Genomic DNA, 14,715 nt, shown 5'->3' with positions numbered 1-14,715 from the left:
GTTTCTGGCAAGGTGTTCCATAGCACCAGAAGCGGTTTAGTCATGCTGGCCACATGACCCGAAAAGCTATATGTAGACAAACGCCGGCTCCCTCGGCCTGAAAGTGAGATGAGCACTGAAACCCCATAGTCGCCTTTGGCTGGACCTAACCATCCAGGAGTCCTTTACCTTTACTTGTAATCGTGAGTGGGAGCAGAAAGGCACTCTGCATATGTTCAGGGTCTGTTGAACATGGCTAAAAGGGTAGGAAATTAAGGGCCCAAGTGATACCGTAATGTGAGATGCGTGTGACTTGCAACAAAATGTTGCAGTGGGAAGTGTTCCTGTTCATGGTCAGCTAGCTAGCTCCTCTTCCAGAATCCTCACTCCATCATACTCCCCACCCACTCAGAGAGCAACCTGTGCCCACTGAGCATGCTCAGTCTTTGCTGGCTGTTTAGAACCCCAGGTTCCCAGTTCCTCCAAGCCTGTTGCTGCCTCATTTCTTGTGCCGAGATGGTATTGTTCTAGCTACATCACAACTCTCACTCTGAGAATGAGTTTAGTATTTGTATATAGGATATGTGAGCCCCAAAGATGCAATCTTGGCAATTCCTTGGCTCATGCTAAACCCAGATTATATGCAAATTAAAAGTTCTATCAAAGTTATTTTAAGCAGAGTATTGCATTTCTCCCCCAATCCCAGCTCCACATGAAATAAACAGTGCTGGCAGTGCATACCATCAAAGTATTGTGTGAATCACTTCTCTGTCATCACAGTACCACACACAGATGATGACATAAGCATCGTATAGCCTAATTCTAATAGATTCGTATTGGCAAATCTAATTCCCTTTTAATAAAAAGAAGGGAATAGAGAGATATAATGAGGGCCCAGCCCTTTCATTGTTTTGCTCAGGATGCAAGCAACAAGAATATGGTAATAGAAGAAGATGGAAGAAGAAGAAGAGGATCTGATCTTCTTGTCTATAAGAAAAAATGGATGTCTTAGGCCAGTTCACACATGACCTGAGACACTATTGCAACTGACATCTTGGAATGGGGGTAGGCAGCAGTCTCTGGAGACAGAGATCAAAGACACAGATACTAAAATGCACTTGTACTTCTAAGAGGAGGTGCCCCGGGTCAGATGTGATGCAAATTGACAAGGCAGCATGTGGAAGGCTGCACTGCCTATGTCTACAGGATGTTGTTTTTCATTATGATCAATTGTTAATTCCTTGGGTAGCAATATCAGTTTCAGATACGCTGAAGAAAATAAGAGCCCTAAAATTAAAAGTCAAAGCACACGGAAGTACTTATCTTTTAAAAATGGAATCTAATGGGACAAATGCTTTATTCCTTCAGAAAGAGGATTGACAGATATAATACTCTTAAAGCACAACAACTTGGTCCTATAGGCGCCAATAAAAATAAGCCCTGTTTCATTCCAGCAGTGAAGGAACCACAAACATCTAAAGAGAAGAGAAATCATGGGTGTTACAGAATCAGCAAGGTAAGAGCCTGCAGTTTATCCTTTTCCTGGTTTGATTGGAGGACTGCAGGGAAGGAAGAGTAGGAGAAGGTATCACACCCATCACTATATCCAGCAGATAAAGTACGCAGATCCATTAATTTTAAATTCAGATGAGGCAGTGACACTGTCTAAGCATGAATCAGGTGAGTTTCCACAGAAGGCGTACTTTTCCTTTTATCTCAAGTACTGCAGACAAAATATCAGCAAGTTTACGGACACCTAAGGCTGGAAGGGGTTTAAGCAGAAAGTTGTTCCTTCAGTCCCTCAACATCATATGCAGGTGCATTCCCTAAATTCTTTTTTTGAAGAGAACCCAGAAATAAAGAGCCTTCTAGGTGCAAGTCAAGAAGAAGAAGAAGAGTTTGGATTTGATATCCCGCCTTTCACTCCCTTTAAGGAGTCTCAAAGCGGCTCACATTCTCCTTTCCCTTCCTCCGCCACAACAAACACTCTGTGAGGTGAGTGGGGCTGAGAGACTTCAGAGAAGTGTGACTTGCCCAAGGTCACCCAGCAGCTGCATGCGGAGGAGCGGAGACGTGAACCCAGTTCCCCAGATTACGGGACTACCGCTCTTAACCACTACACCACACTGGATCTCTCAAAGCCCCTCCTTGCTTTGCTTTACACAGAAGCAAACCCCACCCACAAGGTGTCTACAGCCCTGTGTAGGAGGAACCCATTCCTTTGTAGATCAGTACCTCCCAACCTCCGCCCACCACAGACCACTTGGAGATTGATGGTCTTGATGGACCACTTAATAATTTTTATCCTTGATGTAACAGTTGTAGTGCACTGTTCTAGATGCTGCTTCATTGTGTTTTTACAGGCATGCCACAAACTACCTGAATGAAGCTCATGGACTACCAGACAATAGTCTGGGAACCCCTGTTCTAGAATCTGGAATCATTGCCATGGTCCATCCCTCACTCAAGGAATCACCAGCTGATTATGATCTCATGCAACACAAACAGTTAAGATCTTGCAAATCTACAGGACCCAACAAATTAATAGTCCAGTCAGACTAAGATGTTACCAAGAGCACAAATGTAATTGAAATCCTATGTGTCTACTCAAATCCCACTGACCCTATCCTAGGATTAAGAAGTTTTGAACTCTGTGAACTAGTGAGTAGACATATGCAGCACTGCAGGGCAAACACCGTATTCACTAATCATTGGAAGTCCAGATCAGCCTCACTATGGCTTTTGAACCTTGGTATACACTGTCTTTATGTTTCCGGCATTTATTCTCCAGTTATGAGGACTAGAAACATGCATTTTTACATTGTGTTTTGGTCCTGGGAACAAAACTATATTCTAAGTCCTGTTTATTGCTGGGAATGAACATCTTCACCCCCATAATAAAGCACATAATATAGTGAGGCCCCCACAAAAATTAAATTACCAAGACCCACTGCAGCTGCAGAATCTAACCAAAGTCAAAAATATACTCAAAACATCCATTAACCATTTAGGGTTGCTGTTTGCACTTCTGTAACGGAACATATGAGAAAGCAAGTCAGCAGCCCATCTTTCTGGCAAAAACTCACAAAACAAATTGAATGCAACTCTGAGCCAGATTCTATATTTGTTTACTTCTTTGCATCTTCACAGCAATTTACAAAAAAGCTTCAAATTTTCAATTTAACTTGAGCCAAGTCCCCCCCCCAATGAGTTGCATAAATGTAAGCAAAAGAAGAATTTGCCCATATAACAGTCAGTCAGTGATGCATTTCAAACATGCAGCACTTTAAGAAGCAGCTTCCAAGTTCACATTCTTATAATTCATGAAGGGAAGAAGCCAAAAAAACAGTCTCTATACTGAGACATGTGTCTGGGAAAGCTCTTGGAAGACTGCCTTCCATTCAGAAATCTCAGATGGGGCTGAAACCACACACATGCAATTGGCTGTTGTAGTTTTTTTAATGGACAGGTCCATTAACATTTCATTTATAGCCCGCCTTTTCTCCAAGGACCTCAATCGTTCTGCACTCCCTACAACACAGCATGCCTCTGAGGTAAGTTAGAGAATGACTGACCCAAAGTCACCTAGTGAGCTCCGTGGCTTACTAGGGATTTGGACCTGGGCACACCGCACCTAATCTGATGCTCTAATCACTACGCCACACTGATCCTTAATAAACATTAAAGAGCATGGGTTGGGCAAAGGATTCTGTGAAGGGAAAAGAGATCCAGGGATTAAAGGATGTGTGAGATGGGCAAGAAAACTGTAGTCTTCCACAGCCTTCCATGGCCACAGAAGGTACTGTATTCCCCAATAACTGGCTCAGTGGTATCTCAGATATACATTACTCAATGCTTGTGATATCACTGGATGCATCCACAAAACAATACATACAGTATCTTATTATATTATATATATATTTGTAAACCACTCAGAGGTTTTTTACAATCATGCTGTTTTCATTGGCTGTTTCTGGGAAGTAATTCCCACAGAGTTCAGAGAGATTTACCCTCCTTTAAATGGGTACAGAATTTGAATTTTCTAATGATTCCTAGCATGGAAGTTGTCTTTTGCACAGCTGTTGTGCACTGGTTCAACATGAGCTATCCACTACAAGCCCAAGGTCTCATTCCTGGTCGCTCACTACCTGTTGAGTGCTCAGTTCAGCATATATGTGAAATTAAGAAAGATTTTGCCCTGACATGCATCATTTTACACTTGTTCACAATGAATTCACTTTGCCATGTTACCACCCATTCACTCAACACGGAGATGTCTTTTTAGGACTCTTCATATTTTGTTTTAATGACCCTGAACAAATTATTATTGGCAGTTCACAATATAAAAATACAGGATAAAAGCACAAATTTAGTATCGTCAACAAACTTGGCCACCTCACTGCTCACCTCTAACACTAGATGGTTCATGAACAAGTTAAAAAGCACAAGTCCCACTACTAATCCTTGGAGAACACAGGACTCTCCATTCAGAGAACTGTCCATTTATTCCTACACTCTGCTTCCTGTTACTTAAACAATTCCTGATTCACAAGAGGTTTTCTCTTATTCTGTGACTGCTAACTTTATTCAGGAGTCTTTTGTGAGATACTTGCAACACAATCACCTCTGCTGACACACTCAAAAAACTCTAGTTACAGGTAGGTAGCCGTGTTGGTCTGCCATAATCGAAACAAAATAAAATATTTTTTTAAAAAAAAAAATCCTTCCAGCAGCACCTTAGAGACCAACTAAGTTAGTTACAGTATTGATATGAGCTTTCGTGTGCATGCACACTTCTTCAGTCTCTAAGGTGCTACTGGAAGAAATTTATTTATTTATTTATTTATTTATTTATTTATTTATTTATTTATTTATTTATTTTGCTTCAAAAAACTCTAAAAGGTTAGTGAGACAGGTTAGGATTCCCTTGCAGAAGCCATGGTAGCTCTGCTTCAGCAAGGCTTGTCCTTCTAAATGCTTTGTTATTTTATCTTTAACAATACTTTCCAGCACTTTTACGTGGATGGATGTTAAGCTACCGGTATCTGTTTATGTGCTACTTACTTGAGAAAATCTGGAATGTGTATGCATATAGTACATATATAATCTTATAAATATAATAATGCATGCAATAATGCATGAACTGTTTGCATTTTTAGCAGAACTGGGGTGGGTGGGAGTGAGTTACTTCTCACTAAGATTAAGGAGTGAAACGAGAATTGGGGGGAGGGGGAATCCATCCCTAGTAAAGGGTTGTGTGGATACAAGTGATGGCATGCCTGAAGAGTTATAAAGAAAGGAGAGCATTCCATTTTTTATATATAATTGCTCACTTTTTTGGCTTGCAAAAAGTACTACACTTCAAAGGCTCAAAGCAAAGGGCTTCCTATGAATCTTATTAATTAATTCAAATCCTGTCTTATTTTCTAAACTTCATCCCAACTGATGGCTCACACATTGCCCCATGCTAAGAATAAAAACGTCACTTACAGGCATGCCTTCCACAAACACAAATTAATATTTAATAAAATTAATGTGCCTGCTCAACTATTGCGGTTTCCTGGAAGCCTCTCTTTTGCTTTTGCAAACTTGCAGGAGGCAACCAATAATAGATCTATCCTTGGATTCTTACTGGTTGCCTATGATGAATTTCAATTTGAGAAGCTGATGAGAAGGTTTTCTGTGAATATGTGCAACAGTGCATCCAGGGACCGTTTTGTTGGCAGAAATGTAATAATGTGCAACAAAAGACACAGGATGACAAAATGTTATCAGTTTAGATGCCTTGTACGGTAGGTGAAAAGTTCTCGCACACTTGAGAGGTTTCCATTCCCCCCCCCCCAAAAAAAATTCATCTTTTCTAGCCTAGACGGCTATTGGAAACCTAAATGTACTGTGCTGTAATATAATATAAAATAAAAAGAGATTGGCAAAAAGATTATATTTAATCTTTATGTTTGCTTCCCCCAATCCATTGCTAAAACATTTGGGAAAGTTAAACTAAAATTAACTTTTGCAGATTTTAGTGAAAGAAAAACCATTCACAACAACGTGAGAAGCCTAAAGCAACTGGAAATGTTTCCAAGTGTGCAGAATCTTCAGCTTCAAGTCAAACACAGTAAGTGCCCTGGCAAGATATGTATATTATCTTTGTATCCATCTAGAACTGTTTCAGGAAGAAACTGCAGAAAAAAATATTTCCAAGGCTCTCCTGAGACTGACTGCCAATAACAACATTTATGCACTTGTGGTCCACTTCCTTTGCATGATGGCACCACCCAAGAATTCACATGTAGTATCATTTGTTTGAAAGTGCTTCTAACATTTTAAAAAAGCAACAACCCTATCTTGCATTCATCACTCACTCTCTCTCACACACACACAAACACATTTTTGCAGGTGCAACTTTTGTATATATTAACAGAATAATCTAATAAATTGGTTAAGATACTTACATATGTAATCACATCTAATGAAATGTGCCATTCTTTTATCCATTTATATTTAACTATTCACTATATAGCTCCCTGCCCCCGGCCAGGGTGTATGGGATGTTAGGGGAAGGTTAGTACAGTGGTACCTCAGGTTAAGAACTTAATTCCTTCTGGAGGTCCGTTCTTAACCTGAAACTGTTCTTAACCTGAGGTACCACTTTAGCTAATGAGGCCTCCTGCTGCCGCCGCACGATTTCTGTTCTCACCCTGAAGCAAAGTTCTTAACTATTCTGGGTTAGAGGAGTCTGTAACCTGAAGCATCTGTAACCTGAAGCGTCTGTAACCCGAGGTACCACTGTACCTCTGGTGAGAGACTTGTTGTGCTGCTTCTGGGGTAGTTTGCCCACCTTGGGCCCCATCCTGCACTTGGCTCTCACCTGTGGCTCATAGAAGCTGTCAGCATGTGACAGCATCCACACCCCAGGAAACATCTTTGACTGGCTGGCTAAACCAGGTGAGGGAACTGATAGGTCTCAAACTCTCGGTGAGTTAGGGACTTCCTCTGCATGTGAAGATAGGCCCCGACAGGCTGAGCAGATGAGACCCATTAGTGGGTCCAACGGTCAAGAAGGCAGTTTCTGAACATGCTGTAGAGGGAAGTGAGGGGCAGAAGGGGCTCATCAAACTGGGAAGGTAGCCCATCTTGCGGCTATACTCATTCATGAGAAAGGCTTCAGGAGTAAAACCCAAAGAAAAATCCATACCCACTGCCTTGCAGGACATCTTTGAGAGGAATAAACCCCACACAAATCCAGAGTGGGGTCCCTAAGACAGTTGGATGGCACCTTGTACGCCTCCTTCCAGCAATTCCTGCAGCCAAGCTTCTGCCAAACACATTGCTCTGCTTTCCTTTGGACCACATCAGCGAGGCCGAGAGTCTTGCTGTCTGGGCAGCCCACCAGGACCTCCACACACACCCCCCCCAAAGAGGTCACTCCGGTACTACTAAAACAGAAAAATAAAATGCAGAAGGCAGCAGTTCCAAGTTACTGGTCTCTATTCCACAGCAGGTGCTGTTATTTGGCTTCACCCCTGGAGGTGCACTCCATTGTCGATGCCGAGTTTGCTGACCCCTGATATAGCCCCTCCACAAAAGTCTCTGGCCCCAGGCTTACAATTTAAAAAACACAGTGCAAAAAGAAAAAGAGGAAGGGAGAAGGAAAATACAAAATTGGGTGCCAATTGTTCAAGTTAAACCATAATTCTCTGTTCAAGAGCAAGATTTCTAGAAATTGTCAATCCCCAAAGATTAATCCAACTTTGGGGGTGCATTTCCACTCCAACGGCATACTTCAGCCCAGTTACATTTTATAATGGCGATATAGCAACTTGGTTCTGTGCCTAAAAGAAACACATGCTAATTCCACTTCCCAAATTGCATTTCTTTTCTAGAATCACAGAATACGGGGATCAAACTTGCAACCTTGGCAATATCAGCACCATGCTCTAACCGACCAAGCTATTAAGGCTGAGGCTGCTGAGTTTTTGTGTGTTTTTTTTAAAAAAATATTTTTTATTAAAGATTTTCTTGATTTACTAGTCACAAGAGCAGTTCGCTCGATTTTCCTGTCCTCACTAGACAAAACTACCAAATGTGGTGGCTGTTGTGCGTATGCTGTTTTTTTTACCCTTGAATCAGAGGTGTCAGTTCTGGAAATCTGCAATATTTGTCACCATGAATACTATTTAACTGCAGCAGTACCCAAAGGAACTCTGTATAGCCGCCTGTGAATACGACTGGAGGGACTTAATTAATCTTCCTGTCACTTCCATGATGCTTTTCATTAGTTTAGCTGCTATCTGATCAACTGGCCCTTTCTCTATTGGAAATGGCTTTCCAGAACCTGTTTCTGCGGCATTTTCAAGAGGTAAACAAAGACTCACCTTTGACGGGAAGAGTCTTTGCAAGTCTTAGCCGTGCAGACTTTATCAGTTCAATTATAGTTCTTGCAGCAGTTATATCTGCAACAATGCAGGGTTTTCAACAGATTTGAGAACTATGAAAATAACTAATATTGAAAGATGTGGAGAATTTTTTAAAAAGTCAAACTAATATCATTTCCCCCATCTTAATTTCAGATTAAATATTTTGCCACATAAAGTATCTTCCCCTTAAAAACACTACCAAAATTCTCCTTTTCACTAATTATGCCTACTATATCTTCCACTCCAAATTCAGTCAATATTCATGGGAAATAATATTCTTTAGGAATGGGTATTGATCAAAAATGTGTATCAGATAGTGATTTTACTTAATGTGCTGGTAACACTATCTCATGGTAATTTGCTAATATGGCTAGCTCATGGTTCAGTGTGAATCCAAATGTATTTCTACCTGTTTCACACAAGCATGCAGCAATCTGTCAACACTGCTCATGCAGAATATGACCTTCATCACTGCCTGTAGCATCTAAGGGCTCCACAATCATTAATGGATGTTTAGTTTCCCAATGCTCCTGTAAGGTAGAGAAGCATTATCTCTGTGGTGCAGATGACTAACTGATGCACAAAGCAGATTAAAAACAGTGGCAGGCAACACCATCGTTTAACTCCCTCAAGCCCTTCAAAAGCTCCACACGGAGGAATGCTGTAACGCAGCACCATAAACCCCAGGGATAGAGAATTCTCACATGTGAAGTGTCACTTGCCTTTGAGTACTCTCGCATCACAAGCGGTGCAGACCCAATGGCAGAACCAATTGGATGCTCCTAGCAGTGCACCTGCACATTCCTGCCCTGGCTGTTACCCTACCTCACCCCAACACCATCCCAGTAAGCAACAGTGATATCACTGTGGGATGCAGCGTTCCCCACTGCCCACTCCCCACTCTTCCAGGCTACAGTCCTGGGAATAATTTGCTCAGAATAAGTCCCAGGAAGCTTCCAATAAAATACACACAGGATTTCGCTTTTTATTTTCTCACCCTTCAATCATGGGTAAAAAAACCCCAACAACTTCCAGGTGTTAACCTTGGACAGAAAAAGGTCATTTCCAAATAGAATATCATATTATAACCAGCATGCTTGCCTTGAAAAGAAATAAAGGCAAAGAACCAAATTCTGCTAAACTTACTATCATTTACTCTAGACGAGAGTGAGATTTTAAAAAATATTATTTTGTAAACACCTAGGATTAACTGGTTTTTTTAAAAAGAAAAAGATTGTGGGTTATTTGTCTTGTATTATGCCACTAGCTATCAAAACTATTCCCAATTCACTTATAAAGAATTAACTTGCAAGGGAGAGCTTTTTCTGTGCTCCCACCTTTTCATCTGACTGACAGAGCCTTTTGGCCTCTAATTTTGACAGTTAATTTGCATAGCCAAATACTGGTCTATGTCTGGGCACCACTGTCTACTTATATTCTTTCCTGCAATTCTCTTTTGATGTTCCATGACTCCAAATTTAATTATGACTCCTGAAAATACTCGGCCACTATTTTTGTCTATTCAGTAACTCTATCCTCTTTGCCTTGAACAGATTAAAAAGTAGGACTTAAACGTGGTCTACCTAACCCTCACTCCCTGCGATAAATTAGCTTCACAATTTATCAGTTAAATACCGTACTATGCTTCTCGACTGCATGATGAGCAACATTTTTAATCGCTAGAATGAGAAGCCTGGTTTTTCAGAATGTATCAGAAGCCCATTCTCTTTCCCCTCTCCATCTCTCTCTTTCTCTCTCACTGTCTGCGAAGGATGGTTGGTTGCTGTTTCTTTAATGGGAGCTAATGAAGAGGAAATAGATGGGAATCTGTGTGTGCATTCGTGAAAGAGACACACTTCAGAACACGAGGAAAGGGACATGAAAGTGACCAGGTAAAGAGCAGAGGGTAGTCACCCAGGATGCATATCAGATTGGGATGAATCCAAAGTCAAAGCAGGGTGCCTCAGAAGGCTTGTCATGGGTGAAGCAGGATCTCTATGAAGCAGCATGAGTTGAAGCAGGGATCCCTGAAGCACTTTTTGGCGCCTCACATATCCAGGTTTCAAACAAATGCTACAGGCAAGTTTCTGCTAAAAGCAAAATTAAATGTCTTTAAGGTTACCATAAGGAAGAAATACACTATTGCTTGCAAGAAGCAGCAGTCATTTCTGCAGTTACTGATTGTGACTGTTCTACTACTTCTTATTACTCACTGTCTCCCTGTGTTGTCTTCACTGACACATCAGTATGATCAGAGGGAATTGTTTTACCCAGGTTGGATCTAGACACATCAAAGAAGCGTTTCAGTTAAACGCATTGTAAACTTTATATGAGAAATCGGGTTAGCAAAAACGGAACTCTTCAGCGCCATCTGGTGTCACAGTGTTATAATCATATACAACGCATATAATGCACTTTTTCTTTGCCAATGTAACTGAGTCCCCAGAATGTGAATTTCTTTTAGTTCCTCCCTGCCCCCCATAAGCTTTTATAGGTGCCTAGCACAAAAGTACCTGAACATATTTGTCTGTGATTTGACATTTTTGTTTTGTTTCTTTACCAAGGAACATTGTTCTCATGTTTGCAATTCGCCAACAAAACACATGGGGGAGATTAAGTCCCTTCTTTTTTACCTGTCCCAAATCTGTAAAGGTTGACCTTGCAAGAAAACCACTTCTAACATTTGACACAATTTATTCCCTCAGAAATGGTGGCTTTGCCTGCAGATTTCATCGAGGTCTATCCCAAAATAAACATAAGTTTATGTTTCCTTAGAAAACGTTTAATGATACCCAGGACAGCAAAACCTGGATCTATTCACCTGTATTTTTGCAGGTCTTATTCATTCTGGAAGGGGTACTATGCCGACAAATTTTATCCACTTATGTAATACAATAAAAAATGTTATAGCCATTTCCCCTCAATAATTTTCCAGTAATGGAGTGGGGATAATGCAGACACAGAAGGACCCCTGAGACAAAATAGCCAGGCTGCTCTTCAAACACCAATTCAGGGACTGAACTGAATCTTCTCTTTGGTGCACACATCAAGTATGCATGTGCAAGTGTGCATGAAGAAGCACCAGTTTCACAGTTTGGAAGAGACAGAGGCATAGAGAGAGAGAAAGTGCTGAGTTGCTAAACATACATTGTGTGTGCAGGCCCTCTTTGGAGGGATATTACATTTGTTGTGAACCGCCCTGAGATCTACGGGCATAGGGTGTTATACAAATTTAAAAAATTGTTGTTGTTGTATGTGGTAATGGATCTCCTCCCTTACATGAGTGCCTCTTATGTCTCCACTTTTACTTTACTTATGCAATCGCTTTAAAAAATGCATTTACATTATGTTACAAAATATTACAAAATTACCATTTATGTCTAGTGCTCTTGCAGCCAAAGGGGGGATAGGTAGCACTGGCCCTAAACCTATCACCACTTGGGAAACTGGAGAGAATGCAACAGACAGACAGATGATAGCTTGATAGAGGTCTTAGTGATGTTGCTACAAAAAAAAAATTCAAAGCAATAGATGGGAGACCAGTAGCTCACCAAGACAATAGCTATGTTCCTCTATTTGATTTTTTTCTCACCGAAGTACGCTACAGGATCCTGCCCTTGCTGAAGACCCACAGAGATGAAATAGATTGCTCGCCTCTTCTTCCCTTTGGCAAATGACTGTACTGTTGAAATGGTGACGAGATCTCACTAGCCTATTTATTCTGAAAGTTTGTAAGTGATGCCAATAAAGGTTTGATGATGATGATGGGGAAATCTGTCAATTTTGGTTCTTCTCAGTTCCTCATTTTTCCAATCTTAAGTTTGGTTCATCCATTTCTGCATACACTTGTGAATGGACAGGCTGCAGTTAATAGATGGAAGGTTGTTATATAATATATATGGTTTTCCATTGTTGGTTGATATTATTATAGTATTATGTTTTAAATGATGCAACTTGGTCTTTAGAATACATACACACTTATACTTGCTATTAAGTCAATATGTCAAGAAAGGCTTCCACATAGCTTCCTCTCTGAAGAAAATATGGCCTTAAGTATTTTTTTAAAAAAAATGTTTTTCATGTTAATCTGTATGGCTATTGCTTGCCAAGACCCAAAATGGAATGACTGTGTATGCAATATTTACTGTATTTCATTATAAAGCAGTACTGGCAAACATACTCAAGGGACGATACCTCCACACATGGAATGATGCTTCTGCTCTCTCTGAGCCATTAAAATTTATACTGCAGTGAGGTAGAGAGCAACAGGGAGAATAAGCAGGAGACAACTTGTAATAGAATATTTGCATCAACAGCACATGTAACTAACACACACACACACACACACACACACATTGTACTACAACTCCCCGGAAATCATTCCTGTGTAACAGCTGAGACATGTGGCAAGATATAAAGAGCCCACGCTGGATCAGACCAAGGGTCCATCTATCTAGTATCCTGTTTCCCACAATGGCCAACTAGATGCTTCTGGAAAGCCCACAATCAGTGATATTGCTGCAGGAATGCTGTGGCTGTATCCGTAAACATCCCTAGTCTGATATTACATCCTTCACGAGACTGTCGCCTTTGGCGGGTGAGGCAGAGTTGTTAAGCTGCATTGCATGGATAAGATTTTGAATAACTGAACTGGCCTAATTGCATCAGTCATCTTTTACTCTCCCCCATGCTGTTTTTCCTGAGAGGTAACAGAGAATTTTGTAAATGTAGTACAGACATTGGGTAATTGGGGGGGGGGCAGAGTGAAGAAGAAAGCAACTGAAGTAGAGAAGAGGTTTGCCCACTTCTTCACTGTGAAACAAGGAAAGGGAATACAACTGAGTTTCCAGTGGCCGCACCTACATATATAATGATGATGATGATGATGATGATGATGATGATAATAATAATAATAATAACAATAATAATAATAATAATAATAATAATAATAATAATAATAATAATAAATTTATACCCCATCCATCTGGCTGGGTTTCCCCAGCCACTCTGGGCGGCTCCCAATCGAATATTAAGAACACAATACAGTGGTACCTCAGGTTAAGAACTTAATTCGTTCCGGAGGTCCGTTCCTAACCTGAAACTGTTCTTAACCTGAGGTTCCACTTTAGCTAATGGGGCCTCCCGCGCCCACCGCGCCGCTGAGGCATGATTTCTGTTCTCATCCTGAAGCAAAGTTCTTAACCTGAGGTACTATTTCTGGGTTAGCGGGTCTGTAACCTGAAACGTCTGTAACCTGAGGTACCACTGTAAAGCATTAAACATAAAAAACTTCCCTAAACAGCAGGGCCTCCCTAAAGTCTTTTAAAACTACACTGTTTCAAACCAGGTGTCCCTATGTTGCTCCCTGAATATCTGAATGAGCTTTCTTTTGGTTCATGCACATTACCAGTGACTGTTGGGTTACTTCTGTAACAAAAGGCTACCATTATCATAATATTTCTGTGGTTTGCCAAGACTACAGTAATGTCAACAGTCTCAAGACCTCAAAACAGTGAGTCCTGCCAATAGAAGCAGGTGACCAACTCAGCTTCTGCAATAGCACAGGAGGACAGGTGGCTGCTATGGTATCTCCTGGCTTAATTCACACAATATGGCATTTCCAACATGGGAGTTGATTCTCTGCGGGGGAACTATGTGAAACCTGGGTGGTAAATACACAAGTTTCTATTTTGCCATATGAGCACACTTTCTGCCATGTGTGCTTGAACACACGTATACTCAAGCTATAATGAAGAATCTATGGCACTTACTGCACAGAAATAACTTCCCTATGGGAAATACGTCTTTTGTGAAGTGGCCTTCCTAAGAGAAGAGAGATCGTGTCTGTGTGCAGCTGAAATTGACTTTGAGTTCTAATCCCCTTCTTGACACATATACCTTTGTCAGACAAATATCTTTGATAATTAGCTTTCCCAGGAGAATCAAGCCAAAGGAAAATATTTATATGAGGGGGGAAATGAGAAAACTGACTCATTCAATTTAGAGTTTATATAATAAGCGAGAAAACACAAAAAGAACATTTCCTACAAAAGTGTTTGAATGCACAGGGCTTAACACCAGAAATATTTAAAACTTCATATCAGAGCCATATTAGCTGAAAGAAGGCAAATAATTCAAAAAGCAAGTACTATTTCAAATTCCAGCTTTAGCTTCAAAAGCTTAATGTTAGTGCCCTAGTTTCACGTAGATGCCTCAACAAACTTCTTCAAGCTAAGGTAATTTAAGAATGGTTTGCTAGGGACATTTTATGTATGGTAAGAGCTCTTACATCAAACATATTGCAGTTAAGTACCCA

At 40.7% G+C, this 14,715-nt stretch overlaps 1 protein-coding gene and 1 long non-coding RNA gene across 12 annotated transcripts in view; one reads left to right on the top strand and one right to left on the bottom strand.

Annotated features, from left to right (window-relative positions):
* The window catches only part of ZNF385D (zinc finger protein 385D), a 560,232-nt gene that overhangs the window by 183,633 nt on the left and 361,884 nt on the right, over positions 1-14,715 (bottom strand). The window lies entirely within an intron of this gene.
* On the top strand, positions 2,532-10,283 carry LOC308570309. The gene is made up of 3 exons (XR_014001109.1): positions 2,532-2,640; positions 6,006-6,097; positions 10,171-10,283. It is a non-coding gene; the product is annotated as an uncharacterized lncRNA (long non-coding RNA).

This window comes from Podarcis bocagei, assembly GCF_964188305.1.
Source record: "Podarcis bocagei genome assembly, chromosome: 12".
NCBI lineage: Eukaryota > Metazoa > Chordata > Lepidosauria > Squamata > Lacertidae > Podarcis > Podarcis bocagei.
The sequence above is the reverse complement of the archived record's forward strand: the minus strand, read 5'-3'. Positions and strand labels throughout refer to the sequence as shown.